The sequence below is a fragment of the Saccostrea cucullata genome, unplaced genomic scaffold (genome assembly GCF_032062105.1).
Source record: "Saccostrea cucullata isolate Sc308-1 unplaced genomic scaffold, CSIRO_AGI_Scuc_v1 ctg3454, whole genome shotgun sequence".
NCBI lineage: Eukaryota > Metazoa > Mollusca > Bivalvia > Ostreida > Ostreidae > Saccostrea > Saccostrea cuccullata.
The window spans coordinates 1-18370 of record NW_026933005.1 but is presented as its reverse complement, the minus strand read 5'-3'; positions in this window follow the sequence as shown (position 1 = coordinate 18370).

The window sequence follows — 18370 nt, the reverse complement described above, 5'->3', positions numbered from 1 at the left end:
AATATTTTTACTGCCAATTAATTTTTAAATGCAAAGTCTGCGCGCTTGTATATATTTGATCGTAACGTACAACACAAACCCCAACAAATTGTGTTTATTATAATAGTTATATACCACATAGCTATCGTGCAATAATACATGTAAAGTGATTGACAGTATACTGCTTGACTTAAGTTTTAATATGTGTGCTACAGATGGATAAGGCAATTTTTTTTTACCTTGTCCTTTAACTGCTGGGGGGCGGGGGGGGGGGTGCATTTTTAGCCTCTGCAATTTTCTTCTCAGGAGACGTTAGGATGATTTACTGGACTGTCAATAATGCCATCTGCCTCCTTTCAGAAAAAAGATTCTAATCAATATTGTTCTCGCCTCAACTATCTTGGGTTGGTTTGTTTTGTTTGTTAATATTGCTAACATTACTCAAGTATTGTCAGCAATGCTGAAGATTAACAATTTTCCTTGTTGTCCATTAGAGTCTGTAAATTTGACAATGTGGCCCTTCTTTAAAACAGTCACTATAATGTGTCCAAGTAAGGGGTTGGTCTGGTGTTCACCTTCTCCTTATTTTTTGAGCCGTGTTGAAATTTAAAAAGGAAAAAATGTTAATTTTTGTTATGTACTAAAATATACTACTCAAAATTTGATAAGGATCACTAGGTTATATATGTGTAATTTACCACTAACATAACAACAGACAAAAATTTAAGTCAAAAATGTGTTTACTCTGGTTATGAATGGGTTTCTATGAACAACATGAACTTTAATCAATAAGGAATGCTTGAAATCTTATAACAACACCAAAAGGCATTTCATTACAAAAAAGTTAACTGAAAACCAGAGAAAAAATTACACAGTTTTTGGAGAAAGTCCATCATCACAAATAGTCGATGTAGTCTCAATACCGAGTATGGCCTCCCCTTGCATCAATGACGGCTTGACAACGTCGAGCCATGCTGTCAATAAGCACCCGGATGTTTCCAATGGGAAGGTTGTTCCACTCTTCAACGAGGGCGTTTCCCAGCTCTGCCAAAGTCGTGGGTTGTGCTCTACGGCGTGAAAGGGCAACTTGCAGCATGTTCCATACATGCTCAATCGGGTTCAAGTCCGGCGAGCGCGCTGGCCAGTCCATACGGACAATTGTCTCCTGTTGAAGGTACTGCTCCACCACCCTGGCGCGATGTGGACGGGCGTTATCATCCATCAGGATGAACTCAGGGCCAACAGCACCAGCGCAGGGTCTAACGAAAACATCCAGGATCTCATCCCGGTACCGCACCCCCGTCATTGTTCCTCTCTCCAGGACATGCAGATTTGTTCTTCCATCCCTGCTGATTCCACCCCAGACCATGATGGAACCACCCCCTTAACGGTCATGTTCACTGATGTGGGTATCATGAAAACGTTCACGTCGTCGTTGCCACACTCGTTGCCTCCTGTCTGTAAAGTCCAAACAATACCTGAACTCATCGGTGAACAGAACTGGAACCCAATCGTTCTGTGTCCAACTGACATGGTCTTCAGCCCAGTCCAATCGCTCCCGCCGGTGTCGCACAGTCAGAGGGATTCGAACACATGCCCTTCTCGAATTGAGACCTGCAATGTGAAGCCGATTCCGTATCGTCTGAGTCGAGACGTTTACCCCCGAGGCGTTCAGGAGGTCGTTACGCAGGCTGGTTGCTGTCCAGAAGGGGTGGCGTCGTGCCTGAAGAGCCACAAAATGGTCTTGGCGTTGAGTTGTTGATCTCTGACGACCACCCCCATGTCGGTGTGCTGCTGTACCAAAAGTTTGCCGTCGGCTCTGTTTACAACGCTCTGGCTGACGTTTAGCGCATTTGCAACATCACGTTGTGAATAACCAGCGTCAAGCATTCCAATACATCTACCTAGTTGTTCTGTCGTCAGGCGACGCCTTACACGTTGAGGGGCCATTGTGTTGATAAACGTAGTGTAAACACTCATGTGAGTTCTTTTAAATCTTACAAAGAATCACACCGCTGCCTGAGTGAAAATCGTGCAATTGTAGCAAAAGTATAAAATGTGACGCGAAACCATTTCCATGACATGAAATACACGTGCAAGTTTGTTAAAGACATTTTTTTTTGCATTTGGACAAAATATTGCCAGTTATACAGTTATTGATTATCTAAATACATAGAAAATTTAAATGATCCTTATCAAATTTTGATTTGAGTAGTATAGATGGAAAAAAACAAGAACAAGTCAGATATAATATTTTTGTACTTTAATTTCACTTAATTTCCATTCCTACGTCGATACGATATTTCGAGGAGAGCTTGAGATAAAAGATACCACAGAGTCTGACACGTCTGTTTCATACTTGGATATTTTACTTGAAAAAGACGTTTATGGTAACCTAACAACAAGTTATGTGATTGTAAGAGGGCGAAGTAGATTTTGCATCGGGTTCAAGATTCAGATTGAATTTTTTTTATAAAGTTTACAAATTATGAAAAGGAAAATTATTTTTATGTTTATATCCTTTTTGAATAACTGAAATAACGTTAGTATTTGGCTGTAAGTAATTTTTATAATTTATTTTTTACACTTATAAATCTGTCCACTGAGTGGTCAATTTACCGGCTGTACAGTAGGCCATCTTTTGGCGGTATTTTCACAGTAGATGTTGACCAGTGAAGACGTGTGTCACGCCTTTTTGTCTGATATATGTGAGTAATAATATTTTTGTCTTACATTCATATTAGACTAAGTACTTATGCCATAAGTGAATGATTATTCTATATTTTGTGAAATATGCAACTGTGTAATTTCCCGATTGAAAGTTGTTTACTACTAGTCAGAAATGATGTTTTGATGTTACCATCTAGTCATTTGTTTATAAGTATGTTTATAGGTTAAAAATAATAGATGCCCTGATGTTATATATGATTTTAAAAGATTGTTCAATGCAAAACATTTTTATTATAATAGTGGTTCCTTGTCAAGTACATGTATGTATAGTTTGTATGAATGGAGTTGTAAGACCTGATTGTATTTATAGTGAACAGTCCTAGTCCTCTTGTGCGATGACGTCACAGTGACCGGAAGCCATATTCCTTACTTAGGTTTGTGAACTGTGTACATTTTTGTTACTTATTATTTGTACTGCATTTATTTCTTGTTTAGATGATATGCTGTATGATAGGTGTAATAGAAGTCTGACTGTCATAAATATTTCTAAATGCAATGAACATTACTTTTTCATAATATTGAAATGTCAAGAGGTATTATTGTACTTGTGTACATTTATTTTTATGATGACTTTCACTTTCAATTGTGTATTGTTTATTTTAGGACCACTGTTATCATATTAACCATTGATATTCAATTATTTGAACATCAAGTCAAGAATAAAAGAACTCTACAAAAACATTATTCTCTTGTGTTACATGATAAACGTGACGAATTTAACTTTTCCTCGTCAACTTCCCTTACTTATGCAGTAATATACCTTCATCACCTGCATACGGAGTGTATATATCTCAGTTGATTCGATACGCAAGAGCATGTTCTACGTATGAACAATTTTTGAAACGAGGTAAATTATTGACAAGCAAGTTGATGAAACAATATATATCAGCAGTCTCGTTTAAAGTCATCATTCCGAAAGTTCTGTGGTCGATACAATGACCTTGTCAGCAAATACAATTTATCATTGAGTTAAATGCTGACTGACGTTTTTCATACCAATTGTTAGTCCATTATTTATACACTAAATTGACGACAGATTTTCCCGTTATTTCCTGATCATGACAGTGAGCGCACGGCGGGTGTGACCGGTCAGCAGGGGATGCTCACTCCTCCATGGCACCTGATCCCACTTCTGATGTTTCGGGTGTCCGTATTTGCTTTTCTCCTATTGTATTGTTTTATAGACCATGATATTGAATACTGTTCGTTATCTCTATATCCTTCTTTCAAATGTCATTTTGCATATTTCTTTTTAAAGTGGAGCCGAAGATGAAGGAGAAGTTTAAGTTACAAAAGAAAGAAAAACATCCAAGGGAAATGGGAATCCAAGATTTAAATTATTAAGTTACAAGTTCTTTAATTATTGGTTTAAATATTATCAAGATAAATTTAAACAACTCTTCAAAGACAATTGAAAATGTATCTTGGTAAATACATTTAGATTTCTTGGTATATCTTAAGAGAGTCTTGCATTGCCCACACCACCATAAAAAGTTCATAACACTAAATCAAGTGATCGCTCAAGAAACTTTTCATCGGATTCATCTCCATCAAAATCATCACGTGGTACCTCACGTGGTACCTCCTCTAGAAGCAGATTAAGATTCAGAAGTCCAGAACCAACCAAGAAGACTTTAGAAAACAGATCCAGAACCAAACAACATGAAAAAACGCGAACGACTACAAAGAATAAATGAACACTAACAGGTCAAGTTCCTCATACTGGTAATTTTGTCCAGATCCCCTAGTCCCATAACAAAAGAGAAGAGAATAGAAAGACCTTCAAAAAGAACAAAAGAATGCACAAGATACAGAAGTAGATCAAATCCCTCACTCAGTCAATTTACCCTAGTACCATAACAAAAGAGAAGAGAATAGAAATGCCTTCAAAGGGATCCACAAGATACATGTACCGAGGTAGATTAAAATCTCTCACTCTATTGAAAAAGCCAAGATACGGGTCTGAAAGTGGAAGCAGATCATCTCAACCACATTTTACCCGTGAAATTCAAAGGAGGCTTTCCAGGTAAAAATCACCAGTAAAAAACTAAAAAAAACAAGAGGCCCATGGGCCTTATAGGTCACCTGAGCATCATGCAACAACTTTCAAATGATTGAATTTGGTTCATGTTTTAAGCCAGATGCAATGGCATTCACAATTTTGAAAGAGGCACCATTGATTATCATAACTATACACTTAGCAATTGCTTAGTTTGTTTACTTAATACCCATAATCAGGGTAGGTGAACAAAAATGCATGTCAACTAATCAGTAATAATCAGGAGTCCCCTTACCACACATGAACCCCTGACCCTAGGTCTACACGATGCACAATTTTTGAAAAGGCACACTTGCTTATCAAAAATGTTCAATTAATACCAAGGAGCAGATTTCAAACAATTTATTTTCAGTATATAGAAGTAGAGCCCCCCCCCCCCCCCCCGTCTTTGGTATCCCTGACCCAGGGGGCTTGAAATTCACAATTCTGAAAGAAGAGCCCTTGCACATGATAAATATATAAATATTTAATCTGTTTATTTCACAGGAGAAGAGATAAAGATTTTCATAGATGTAATGTATTATCACCATATAATCATGATAGAGCCACATCTTAACACCAGAATCCCTGACCCTGGGGCCATAAAATTCACAATTTTGGTAGAGGCACTCTTGCTCATCATAACTATGTCCTTAATTAGTTTATTTAATACCTAGGAGTAGAGAAGAAGCTTTTCAAAGAATAAATGCATTTTCACTATCAATAGAGCCCCACCCTAACACCAGAACCCCTGACTCTGGGGCCATAAAATTCAAAATTTTGGTAGAGGCACTCTTGCTCATCATAACTACGTACTAAACAAGAGATGTTTGTAAAACACTTATGCCCCCCCCCCCCCCCCGAATTGGAAATTTTCCAAGTCCAAGGGGCAAAACTCTGTCAAAAAAGGCACAATTGTACCAAAAACAGAACTTGACCTAGATATTCATCTGATAAATCTGTATACTAAATTTCATCTCAGCATGTGCAACGGTTGTGAAGAAAATGAATGGAAACTGCAAATAATTGGAATTTTTCTAAGTCCAAGGGGCATAACTCTGTCAAAAATGGCGTGAACGTACCCAAACCAGAACTTGACCTACATATTCATGTGAAATATCTGTATACTTAATTTCATTTCAGTATGTACAACGGTTGCAAAGAAAATGAACGGAAACTGCAAATAATTGGAATTTTTCTAAGTCCAAGGGGCATAACTCTGTCAAAAATGGTGCGATCGTACCCGAAACAGAACTTGACCTAGATATTCATGTGATATATCTGTATACCAAATTTCATTTTAGTATGTGCAACGGTTGCAAAGAAAATGAACGGAAACTAAGTGGACCGACAGACAGCAGCAAAGCAATATGCCCTCCCTTCTTCGAAGGGGGGCATAATTAGTTTATTTACTACTCAGGAACAGAGAAGAAGATTTTCAAAGAAATAATGCATTTTCACTATATAATCAATAGAGCCCCGCCCTAACACCAGAACCCCTGACCCTGGGGCCTTGATTTTCACAATTTTAATAGAGGACTCATTGCTGATTACAATCATACCAACAGTTTGACTGCTTGATGTCCAGGAGTAAAGAAGAAGATTTTTAAAGATTGCACTAATTTTAGTGGTTTTTGCCCCACCCCCCAGGCCCCAGGGGGGCAGGGACCATGAAATTCACAATTTTTGTTCCCCTTCACTCATAGATGTTATATGCCAAATTTGGTTAAAATTGGTTCAGTGGTTTCAGAGAAGCTGAAAATGTTCAAATGTTCACGCACGACGGACGACGACGGACGAAAACGGATAGCAATAGGTCACCTGAGTTTACTCAGGTGACCTAAAAACGATACATTCCCAATGGATAATGCAAGCAAGAATATACAGCATAACTGAGACCATTGTCCAGTTCAGAATATAATGTCCTTTTATTCCCAAGAAACCCTTCATTTGGCGTGATGTCAACATATCGATCGTTAAACAAATATTTTGGGCTTTCTTCAGTTTATGTTTGCAGTTAGTTTGTACCTCGGTACACTTTTCATGTAAAAGTTTTGTGGTTAAGTGTTTTCGACTAGGGATTTGATGTTTGGAATCTAGTGTTTCGATTAAAAAAACTCTTGAAGTTTTCACTGTCGACGACTGAAACAGGTAAAAGATCTACTACTGTGAGTGCATCTGTAATTTGTTGTTGTTTAGGATCTGTTGGCTTTTACTTTCCTTGTTTAATAAAACTGCTTAATGTCTGCTGTTCTACTTTATCAGTTTTCTTGAATCAGTATATATCCGGGCTATGCTTTCTCTATAAAAGAAATTTAAATTAGATTAATTATAACTATATCTTTTACGTAATTTGAAGTAAATTGATTAAATGAGAGAAGTCTCAGCAAATCTTACAATTTTCTAATTAATATAATTAAAAATTACCTTCGTGTGGGTTACGAAGTTTGAGATCACTCTCATATTTCCTGATATGTATGAGGAACAAAGTAATTAACATTTTGCTTTAAAATTGCCGCTTTTACGATTTCTAGGAACTTCAAAAAATTGAAGCACACCATTGTTGGACATGTTGGTTGTACATTCAAAGATGTTATAGCTTTGAAAATTATTTGTACATCAATTATATGACCTGGAGCTTCAAGGGCCATACACTTCATACAGGTAAATCAAGTTCACCTGGGTAGACCTTTGTTCAGTGAGTTGTTATCATCGCAAATAAAAAATCTACACATACACAGCTTTCATACACATGAAAAGAGAGAGAGAAATGTCAACAAAAATGAAAAACCTTAATATAAACTTTAATTTAATTAATATTTAATTTGATTTAAATATACTTGTAGGTTTCTTGTATCTGATTTATTGGAATTTAACATATTTAGAAACTCCCGATTTCTTTTCAATTCTTGTTTTAAGAAATATGGAAATGTACTTGAAAGTCATGCAAAAAGTAATAGAAATTACATGACATTTTCTTGTAATTGAAAAAATCCTCAGTTGCAAGTTACATCCAATTACTTTAAAAAAAAATTAATTACAGCTAATTACAGTTACTTTTTTCAAATACCACATCCCTGGTTTAGATACCACTGAAAGCGAACATCAACGGATCGTTTATTATCTAGGCCACACTATCAATGTACAGCATTACCATCAGCCGTCGGATATTCTGGAGAGAGTTGAAGTTGCAAAACGTCTTTTAATACAAGATCTAAATATAGTTCACAAAATTAAGGGAAACGACTACCAGATCAATGGTCAGTACATTAAATATAGGTATAATTAATTTACTTACAAGATTTTAGGAGACTCACAGCACTTTTTAAATATCTAAATTCTTCTTGAGTTTATGTGTAAAAACTTGACAAGATACATAGAGGGTATACCCTTGCAATAAATCAATTTATTAGGACCCTTCTATAAACTAATCAAGTTATTCCAGATGTCGATCCTTTGGGCCAGTTTCAGATGTTAGTGAACAAGTCTGCAGTATCAAATGAAGCAGTTTTATTTCAAAACGGAACAGTGGATCGAGAAGCTGTAAAGTATTTTGATCCTCTGACTTCCGTGCTTTTAGAGGCATAAGGCAGTACCACCACTTCAAATTTAGAGCAGAAAATCCCTGGACTGTGTCGGTAAGAGCGCGTTGACAGTGAGGAAGAGCTTTTGTCTATAAGGAAGAGAGGAGCGCAACTATTCGATGCCACGCCACTTGCAGAAGTGATTGTCTCTCCCGGTCTTTCAAAGGAAAGGCAGCAGTATTTATATAGGACTATGCGTCCACACGTACGACAAGCTGTGTCCTACTCCAGCAGAAGAGTAAATATGTCCCGGATAGAAACACAACCATGAATATTTTGTTATTGGTTTTTAGGTTAAGTCTTGTTATTTTAATTCAGTCATATTATCCATAAGTTAAGATGCCCATAGCGATACAATTTTAAGGAATTTCATTACAAATGTACATGTAATTGTAAATTATCGCACATTCGGTGTTTTATTGTTTCTTAAACTGAACAAATTTAAAAGGTCGCTGAATCATAACTACATTATTGTTGTATTGCTTACTAGTTAATTGCTGTAAAAAGTATGGAAACTCGGTTTGGTCATAAATGTTACATATTTGAGTTTATATTTGAAGTCAGTCTTTGTGTATGTGCATGTCTTTTACTGCACCAATACTAATTAAAGGAGATACATGTAAGCCGTCTCATAACTGATCCAGCATAGTTAAAGAACTAGGACTTGGCAGTCATAAAGAACAAGGGCTGTTCAACGTCACCAGGTGAATCAACTTATCAAGAACAACTCCAAAAACGATCTTACAGACAATTAACAGCAGCAGGAAAAGAAGAACAAGATGTAAATAACTTGTGTGACATACTGCAGAGACTGAGAAAACAATTCTGTGAACCAATATTTGTATTAGACCCTCAGGCCAGACCCTATAAATCACAGAAGGAAAGTGAAGTCAATCTTGCTAGCTTCATGCTGAAGAAAGACTTAATGCTTGCAAAACTTGTGAACTTTGATGACAAATTAAATTCTCTTAGCATGAAAAACCAGTTTTAGTCGGTGATTCAAGAAGCCTTAATAACACCAGCAGAAGAAATAGATCTCCTCATACGGTGGCTGGGTCCGGAATCCGAGGAGCATGCAAGAAGGGTTAAAACTACAACCACCCACAATCCAGTTCGGGGATGTGAGGTTCTCTGGAAAAGACATGAAGAGATATTTAGTTCAACAGAGTAATTGGAGTCCTCGATAAGACTGAAATTAGCCGAATTCTCTAAGTTAAGCAAAAATGGCACGAAAAAACTGTTCAAGTTATCAGACCAACTCTAAAGATAAAGGCACTCAAGGATAACCCTAAATATGGACCTTTTTTTGATATTTCGACATGTCCCTTGAAGTTCTACCTATTGTACAGAAACTCATACAGTTTACAGTCTAAATAAACTAAAAAGTATCAATATAGAAACAGTTTCATGGTGTTTCCTATCCGCCATTCAACATTTTTGTGACTTCAGTGAAGAGTCTCAAAAATGCTAAATCAATCAAGCAATTTCAAGTACCCTATGATGGATCTTAATTCACTTGAATGACAAGAGAATACATACCAGGTAAATGTTAGAGCAATGTTTATTATCTGGGGCTTTAAGGACAGATGATACAAACCAAGTTCTTTCAAAAAATTTGAAAATAACAACTTGGGTCATGTTTAAATGAGTAAAATGAAGAATTCTTACCGCAAGGTTTTTTTTTATTTTTTTTTTTTAATTTTCAAAAAAATGAAATTTGAAATGAAAAAAATATTTGTATAGATTATTAAGGATGGTTTCAGAATGGCAGCCTTTTGAACATCACGAAAGGTTTACAATTTCTTTATATTCTAGAAATGTATTATTTGCATCATTTGCAATGCAATTAGGCCAAAAAATATATGCCAATCCAGGCATCTATTTTTTGTGTGTATCATATGTCCTTAAAGATAAACACTAAATCATCAACTTATAGACTAAATATCAATTAAAACCAGTAAAACTCTCACACAAAGATTTATAAGAGGTCAGGTAATCCATGTAATGACAATTTTCGTTTTATATGGCACTTAATTTGTGTGATTTTTTCTCATTTTACGTATCAGGAATTAAAATGATTATAAACGAGTAAATGTCTTCACCGCATTTTTTAAACATCCAATTCTTTTGGCAATTGCCAATAACTGAACAAGTTAGGCTTGTACAGAATGATTCTAGTCTAACATTATCTACTTTATTTGTTAGATTACGGTATTTTATTTAATAAAAAATTGATAATCTTCTATTTTTGGAGAAGTATTTGATAACCAAGAAATTGCTCCGAACTGTCTTTTGGAAGTTCTTGGCCTCCGTAAGTCAAACTCTAGAAAAACCACGTGACACTCTGGATATAACAGATGTGAGAACTTTATCGCAAAGAAAACTTTTCATAACCATAATGGCCGACAAGTGCGTACTTTGTAATTACAATACATAAAGGACACAAAAGGCGTATAAGAGGCGAAGATATGTAAATGGGGAGGTTTTTTTTTGGTTCAAAAATGAACTTAAGACTAGGGGTATAAACTGCAACAAAACTAGTGTTTGTATGCACGAAAGGCATTTCTAGAACAAGAAGACAAGTCGAAACAAGGAAATCTAGTGTCACATCCGGCGAAGTTATGGTAGTAAATCTCAAATAAATTTTCGGGAAATGCGAATAAAAACACCAACTATGCATTTTCCGATTAAAATTTAATCAACAAACACATTTTAGAAATAAAAATCATAAGTCTCCAGGCTTTTGATTTTTGAAGAAATTACACAATTTTTATACATATAAGGTTAATATAATTTCGTTTATTTACATCGAGGATTTTACATAGCTGCAGAACTGTAGCTCTCTGCTTGAGAAAATTCGGACAGATAAAGCAGAGAGCTACAGACCGAAGCGTTGTGAAAACCTTCCAATAACGCTGATGATTTTTTTGTCGCTCACTTCGGGTATTTTTTCTTGTATTGTATACTTTCCTCAACTTTAAAAATGGTTTTTAATAATTAATCATACATTTAACTTCAATTCCTGATCATATACTTACCTTTCAACGCTAACAAATGGCTATTTGTGGTTACGAACGTCGAAACGGAACTCTTTTAAATTGACATTTCAAAACTATATACAGAACTGTTCCGAACCATTAAAAGGTAAATAAACTTGAATAAAGTATCAAAACTCGATGTTCAACAGTGAACAAGAAGATTTTTAAAGATTGGCTGAAATTGGTTCAGTGCTTCCAGAGAAAATGTTCAAAAGTTTACGACCGAAGGACTACGTACGACGACGGACGAAAACAGAATAGCAACAGGTCACCTGGGTTTTACTCAAGTGACCTAAAAACGATTTGAAAGGAATCATATTGTCAAAAACATTGGTAAAAAGATGTTTCCCTTGCAAAAAAAAAAAAAAAATTACTAGATCAGTGATAATGCACATTCAAAAATGTTTGAAGCACATCTTTGCAAGAAAATAGAGATGGTATGGAAGAGAATTTGAAAGCATTGATCCATCAGTTTGGTGATCATTCTCACTGTAAACCCTACTTTTGTGGGTATAAACGGAATCCTAAAGAAGTGTATTTCCATTCGCAGCCTTCCATACAGTACAGCCTCCAAGGATGTTGATTAACGTACAAAAATTGAGAAACTGTTTGCACCAGTCATTTCAAATAGGGATCAGTACTGTGATCTAGGATCCAGTCAACAATCTGAGCATACAAACCGAGAAGTTACTTTACGTGCTCCAAATCATTGGTCTATGGAAACTCCGAGTCTTTGGATTTCCGAGTGATGGCCACATTAGCTTTTATCACTATCAGCTTTTAATACCTCTAAAATATAAATTTCATGAAATTCGGGATTTTATTTTGCGCAAAATACCGAGACCCAACTCTCATAGCTTATCTGACGTAGATAAAAGCAATGAACCATAAAAGGTTACCAACATACTTAGAAAACCGAACAGAAAGCAGTCAGCTGCACAAATACGGTGTTTTGGTTGGGTTCTTCCCTTATTAGTCGGGAGTAGAGTCCCTATGAATAACAAAACAGGGAATGCCTACGAGATGTGCTTTATGTTTGTCCACCAGGATCGAGTTGCTCAGAACACTGGTTAAGGTTAACCACTGGTTAAATCTCTTATCCAATGGTTAACTTTTAACCATTGGTTAAAATCTGTTGCTCAAAATTTATCCACCGGTTAACTTTGCTATCCAGTGGTTAAATATTGGCTAAAGTTAGCCATTCCACAGAGGTGGTTTAAGTCTCTTAACCAGTGGATAAATATGACTTAAAAATTATGATTTGTTGTAAATTTTGGGAGATAACATAGGAAACAAAGGCTTATAGATATTGTAACCAAGAATTTAATGTTGATGAATATTTAAAAAGACATATGCAGTAATATAAAGTCAAGTTGACATGGGTTTGTAGCAATATTAGGCAGGAATAACATCACAGTCAGGAATGTGATAGGTTTTTATGTCTTCATCGTCAGCAGGAATGTTTTAAATGGGTTCTTTCAAGGATTAATCTGTTGGCATTACAAAGGATCTTATCAAGCGGCCTTCCCTTGCTGAAAAATAAATGATTATTATAGGTATATTTTATATAACAATTATAAATGAATAATTTTGTTGGTCATTTGCATGATATAGGTCTATTAATGGATATAAATAAATTGTTACTTTGGTTAACATACGTCAATATTTAAAATCACATTGAGAATTGACATCCCCCCTCCCCCCCCCCCCCCCAACCAACACACATACATACACACACACACCCTCCTCTAGTTCCTCTACCCCCCACCCTTTTTTAAAAAAAATATCTTGTATTATTTATTTGTTTTTGTATTTCAAAATAATATTAGTTATCATTTCCTTGACGATATTTTTTATGCCTATTTTATTAAACTACTTTTCTTGTTGACTGCTGCATTAAATAAAATGCCTACCATTTCCTTTGATTTTATTATCATTTTGGCATGGTCTCGTGAGATACAGAGAATTAAAATATTTATTAAAAATAAATCTAGCATTAAATTTTTAATATCTATCCATAGGCATCGGGATTTCTTTTTTTGTTGTTGCAAAGATAGACTTTATAAAGGCATTGAAAAAATTGGGGTTACCTTTCTTGGTTAGTTTAGCCCCCCCCCCCCCCCCCCCCCCAACCCACATTCAATTAGCCACTCCACTTTCAAAATGCTTCCGATGTAAATGCTATTGATATCCACATAGAGTTTTTTTGGGTCTAATTTCTACATATATTGATGCTAATATTAAAAGGTTATGTATTTATAAAATACACTTGGGATAGTGCATTTTTAGTTACACCGCAAAATTTAATTGTACGGAGCGAAATGCATTAGTGACGAACTCGCTATATCTACTTGTATATTCGACCATGACCTTTCGGTAATAAAAAAAAATGCTACCCACTTTCAGACAGTGTTAGTACATTGTAATGCAGGATTGCACAAATGTGCTGAAAGTTATTTCTTGTTTGGAAATATTTGACAAACCACTGAACCGAGATCTTTCTGTCAAGGTATGTATAAAAGCAATAATTCAACAAGTGCGAATTTCCTCGAATAATAGCAGACGACGTTTACATCGTGTAAACAGTAAAGGTGTCCTGACTTCAATAAGTTTTTATTTAAGTATGAAACAATACAAATTGATGTATTTGCCTCGTAAGTATAGCCAAGTCTTTAGTAGCTGGTATTGTCTTTAAAATATTCTCTGTATCTAATGTTTAACAGTTTAACGAGCATCTAGGTTTCTGCAATCATTCTAAACACACTTCCTATCCATCTTACCTGTGGTGCTAATCCTATGGCAATTCCAGTCTATGTGTTTACATTATTACTGCATCCTCCACTTGAATTTTAAGCAAAGCATAATCCCAGCTGACTTGTGCATTCCTCACTTTTTGTGACTAAAATGTTTGTTTAGTTTTGATAACTGTTACATCTCGATATTTTCCACTTCTCCACATACGGTTGTAATGTTAAAACGTCTCACTATTTACTTATTTGATATTTACCATGGTAGCCATTTTTTTTTTGGTTGACAACTGGACAAGTGTAATGCATTGTGGGATACTAACCAGTGGTTAAATCACTTAACCTGTGGTTAGTTAACCAGAGGCTAATTTTATTTTGAGCAACAAATATTTGACCAGTGGTTAGTTACCCAGTGGATATAGAATTTAACCAACGGCTAACTTATCCAGTGGTCAAATTTAACCAGTGTTTTGAGCAACTCAGTCCTGCTCTTGCCAGAGAATATGTTTTGTTGATGGCTAATGTCATTAACAACTTCATGACTCTTACAGTAACTGCTTCCCAGATGAAACAAGATTCATTATACTCTTCATTATCCACTTCTGTTCATGATATTTCTGTTCCTGATTCATTTGCAAACATTGCGATATGACAGAAAAGCATTTTAAAGTTATGTTTCGAACAAAAAACAAAAAAAGAATTAGGCACGCTAACTCTCGATTCCCAGATGCATTTTTGACTTGAATATTATAAGTTCATTGCAATTTTGCTAATGATTCTTTGTTAATTGCAAAGTAGAATTTATTAGAAATTGAAGAAAGTCTTTTATATCAGTGTTAATTATTTAATTGTTCTTAATTACTATTGTTTTTGATGTTTTGGACAGCTTTTTCAGCTGAAAAGCCCGTTGTCATTTCAGTGTATTAATAATGGACTAACAATTAGTATGAAAAACGTCAGTCAGCATTTGACTCAATAATAAATTGAATTTGCTGACAAGGTCATTTTATCGACCATAGTACTAACGAAAAGATGAGGAAGTTGACATCAGATTCATATCAAAATTAATCCCACCATATGGCATGCCTCGACAAAGAGTGTACTAAAATTTCAAGCATCTGCTATTATTAGTTGATGAGAAAACTGCAACAAACAGGAAGTTGACATCGGATTTGACCAAAAATGTATCCTACCATATGACATGCCTCAGAGAAGATTGTGTTAAAATTTCAAGCATCTGCGATGAGTAGTCGCTGAGAAAACTGCGACGAAAATTTGTTATGTATGAAACGGACAGACGCACAGATAAACGGGAAGTTGACATCGGATTTAAACAACAAGAGGCCCACGGGCCTTATAGGTCACCTGAGCATTATGCAACAACTTTCCAGTTATTGAATTTGATTCATGTTTTAAGCCAGATGCTATATGGCATTCACAATTTTGAAAGAGGCACCATTGATCATCATAACAATACACTTAGCAGTTGCTTAGCTTGGTTACTGAATACCCATACGCAGGGTAGGGGAACAATATAGCATTTCAACTAATCAGTAATATTCAGCAATAATCAGAAGTGCCCCTAACACTGTGACATAAACCCCTGACCCTAGGTCCACACATTGCACAAATTTTTTAAAGGCACCCTTAAAATTGCCTATCCAAAAAAAAAAAAATGTTACATAAATATAAAGGAGCAGATTTCAAACAATTAATTCATTTTCAGTATATAAGTAGAGCCCCCCCCCCTCCCCTGACCCTGGGGCCTTGAATTCACAATTCTGCAAGAGTAGGGCCCTTGCTCATCATAAATATAAAAGTAGTTCATCTGCTTCATACCCAGAGACAGAGAAGAAAATTTTCAAAGATTTAATGCATTTTCACTATATAATCAACAGAGCCTCGTCCTAACACCAGAGCCCCTGACCCTGGGGCCATAAAATTCATAATTTTAGAAGAGGCATTCTTGCTCATCATAACTATGTACTTAGTTAGTTTATTTAATACCTAGGAGCAGAGAAGATTTTCAGAGAATTCATGCATTTTCACTATATAATCAATAGAGCCCCCCCCCCACCAGAACCCTTGACCCTGGGGCCATAAAATTCATAATTTTGGTTGAGGCACTCTTGCTTATCATAACTATGCACTTAGTTAGTTTATTTGATACCTAGGAGCAGAGAAGAAGATTTTCAAAGAATTCATGTATTTTCACTATATAATCAATAGAGCCCCCCCCCAACACCAGAACCCTTGACCCTGGGGCTATAAAATTCACAATTTGGGTAAAAGCACTCTTGCTCATCATAACTATGCACTTAGTTAGTTTATTTAATACAAAGGGGCAGAGAAGAAGGTTTTCAAAGAAATCATGTATTTTCACTATATATAATCAATAGAGCCCCGCCCTAACACCAGAACCCCTGACCCTGGGGCCATAAAATTCATAATTTTGGTAGAGGCACTCTTGCTCATCATAACTATGTACTTAGTTGGTTTATTTAATACCCAGGAGCAGAGAAGAAGATTTTCAAAGAAATAATGCATTTTCACTATATACTTATTTAGCCCCGCCCTAGCACTAGAATCCCTGACCCCAGGGCCATGAATTTCACAGTTTTGGTAGAGGACTCAATGCTGATTACAATCATGCAAACAGTTTGACTGCTTGATGTCCAGGAGTAAAGAAGAAGATTTTTAAAGATTGCATTAATTTTAGTGGTTTTGGCCCCACCCCTCAGGCCCCAGGGGGGCAGGGATCATGAAATTCACAATTTTTGTTCCCCTTCACCCATAGATGCTTTGTGCCAAATTTGGTTGAAACTGGTTTAGTGGTTGCAGAGAAGAAGCTGAAAATGTTCAAATGTTAACACACGACGCACGACGGACGACGCACGACGACGGACGAAAACGGATAGCAATAGGTCACCTGAGTTTACTCAGGTGACCTAAAAATGTATCCCAGCGTATGACATGCCTCAGAGAAGATTAGTTAAAATTTCAAGCATCTGCGACAAGTAGTTGCTGAGAAAACGGTGACGAAAATTTGTTATGTATGAAACGGACAGATGCACGGACAAACAGGAAGTTGACATCAGATTTGGACAAAAATGTATCCCACCGTATGGCATGTCTCAGAGAAGATTGTGTTAAAATTTCAAGCATCTGCGATGAGTAGTTGCTGAGAAAACTGCGACGAAAAATTTGTTATGGACAGACAGACAGACAGACAGACACACACACACACGCGCGCACAATGGTAAAACAGTATACCCCTTCTCCTTCGGAGCGGGGGTATTAATATATCATGTTCATACTACAAGTGCTATTTATAAAGGCCTCGATGATGAACTAAATGCAGCTACTTTGGAGAGAGAAGCCTTTAATTCTAAGGCCATCAACGAGATTAATACGTTCAAACTTGAAAACAAAAATAAAAAAACATATTCCACCTACAACCATAAAAATCCGTCCTAAAGATAAAGCATTTTTGAATAATTCTGTTAGAAAACTAATAAGGAAAAGAAATCGAAGCCCGTTATGCTAACATTATCCCATGTTTGCCCACTATTGTTAATGTCCCTGGCATACTCTCAAAACTAGACAGTGATTCCTTAAGTCTATTAAGAGACCAATGAATTTATCACCACAGTCTGTGAAATGTAAACATTTATATGCATTACTTCAAAACATTTTAAAATATGAAATAAAATCCTCACAAAGCAATTTTCCTTCATTTTTCAATTTGACCCCACGAAAATATGTGATTTTAGAAACTCTGCATACACAAGCATCTAATGTTGGTGGTAGTTTGTTGTTATTAATATGTTTGGACAAAGATTCAACTATTTTCTCCTCCATTTTCCAGGGTGTCTAGATTTATCTAATTGGTCTGAAAGTTTTTGGTTTAGTCTATCTCGTGAAACTCTAATTTCATTAATAACTGTGTTTCTTAAATTTCGGAAGTGTTCCCAGTGTTGAGGGGTTTGAGTTTTACTGCTTTCCTTGAAGTCCTTAAATCATTTATACTTTCACTCGATTGAAAAAGCAAACTTAACTAGAAACGATCTCGTTGCGAGCAACGAGAGGTCTTCCGTCCGCTTTAGGAAAAGAAACCCACGTAAAATCGAGCTGAAAAGAGATTCAAAATTTTGGTCACAAGGAGGATTGAACCCATGTCGCCAAAGTGAATGCGCTTTTTTTTTTAAAAATACTTTTTTATCCCCAACACGCTAACCATTAAGCTATTGGGAG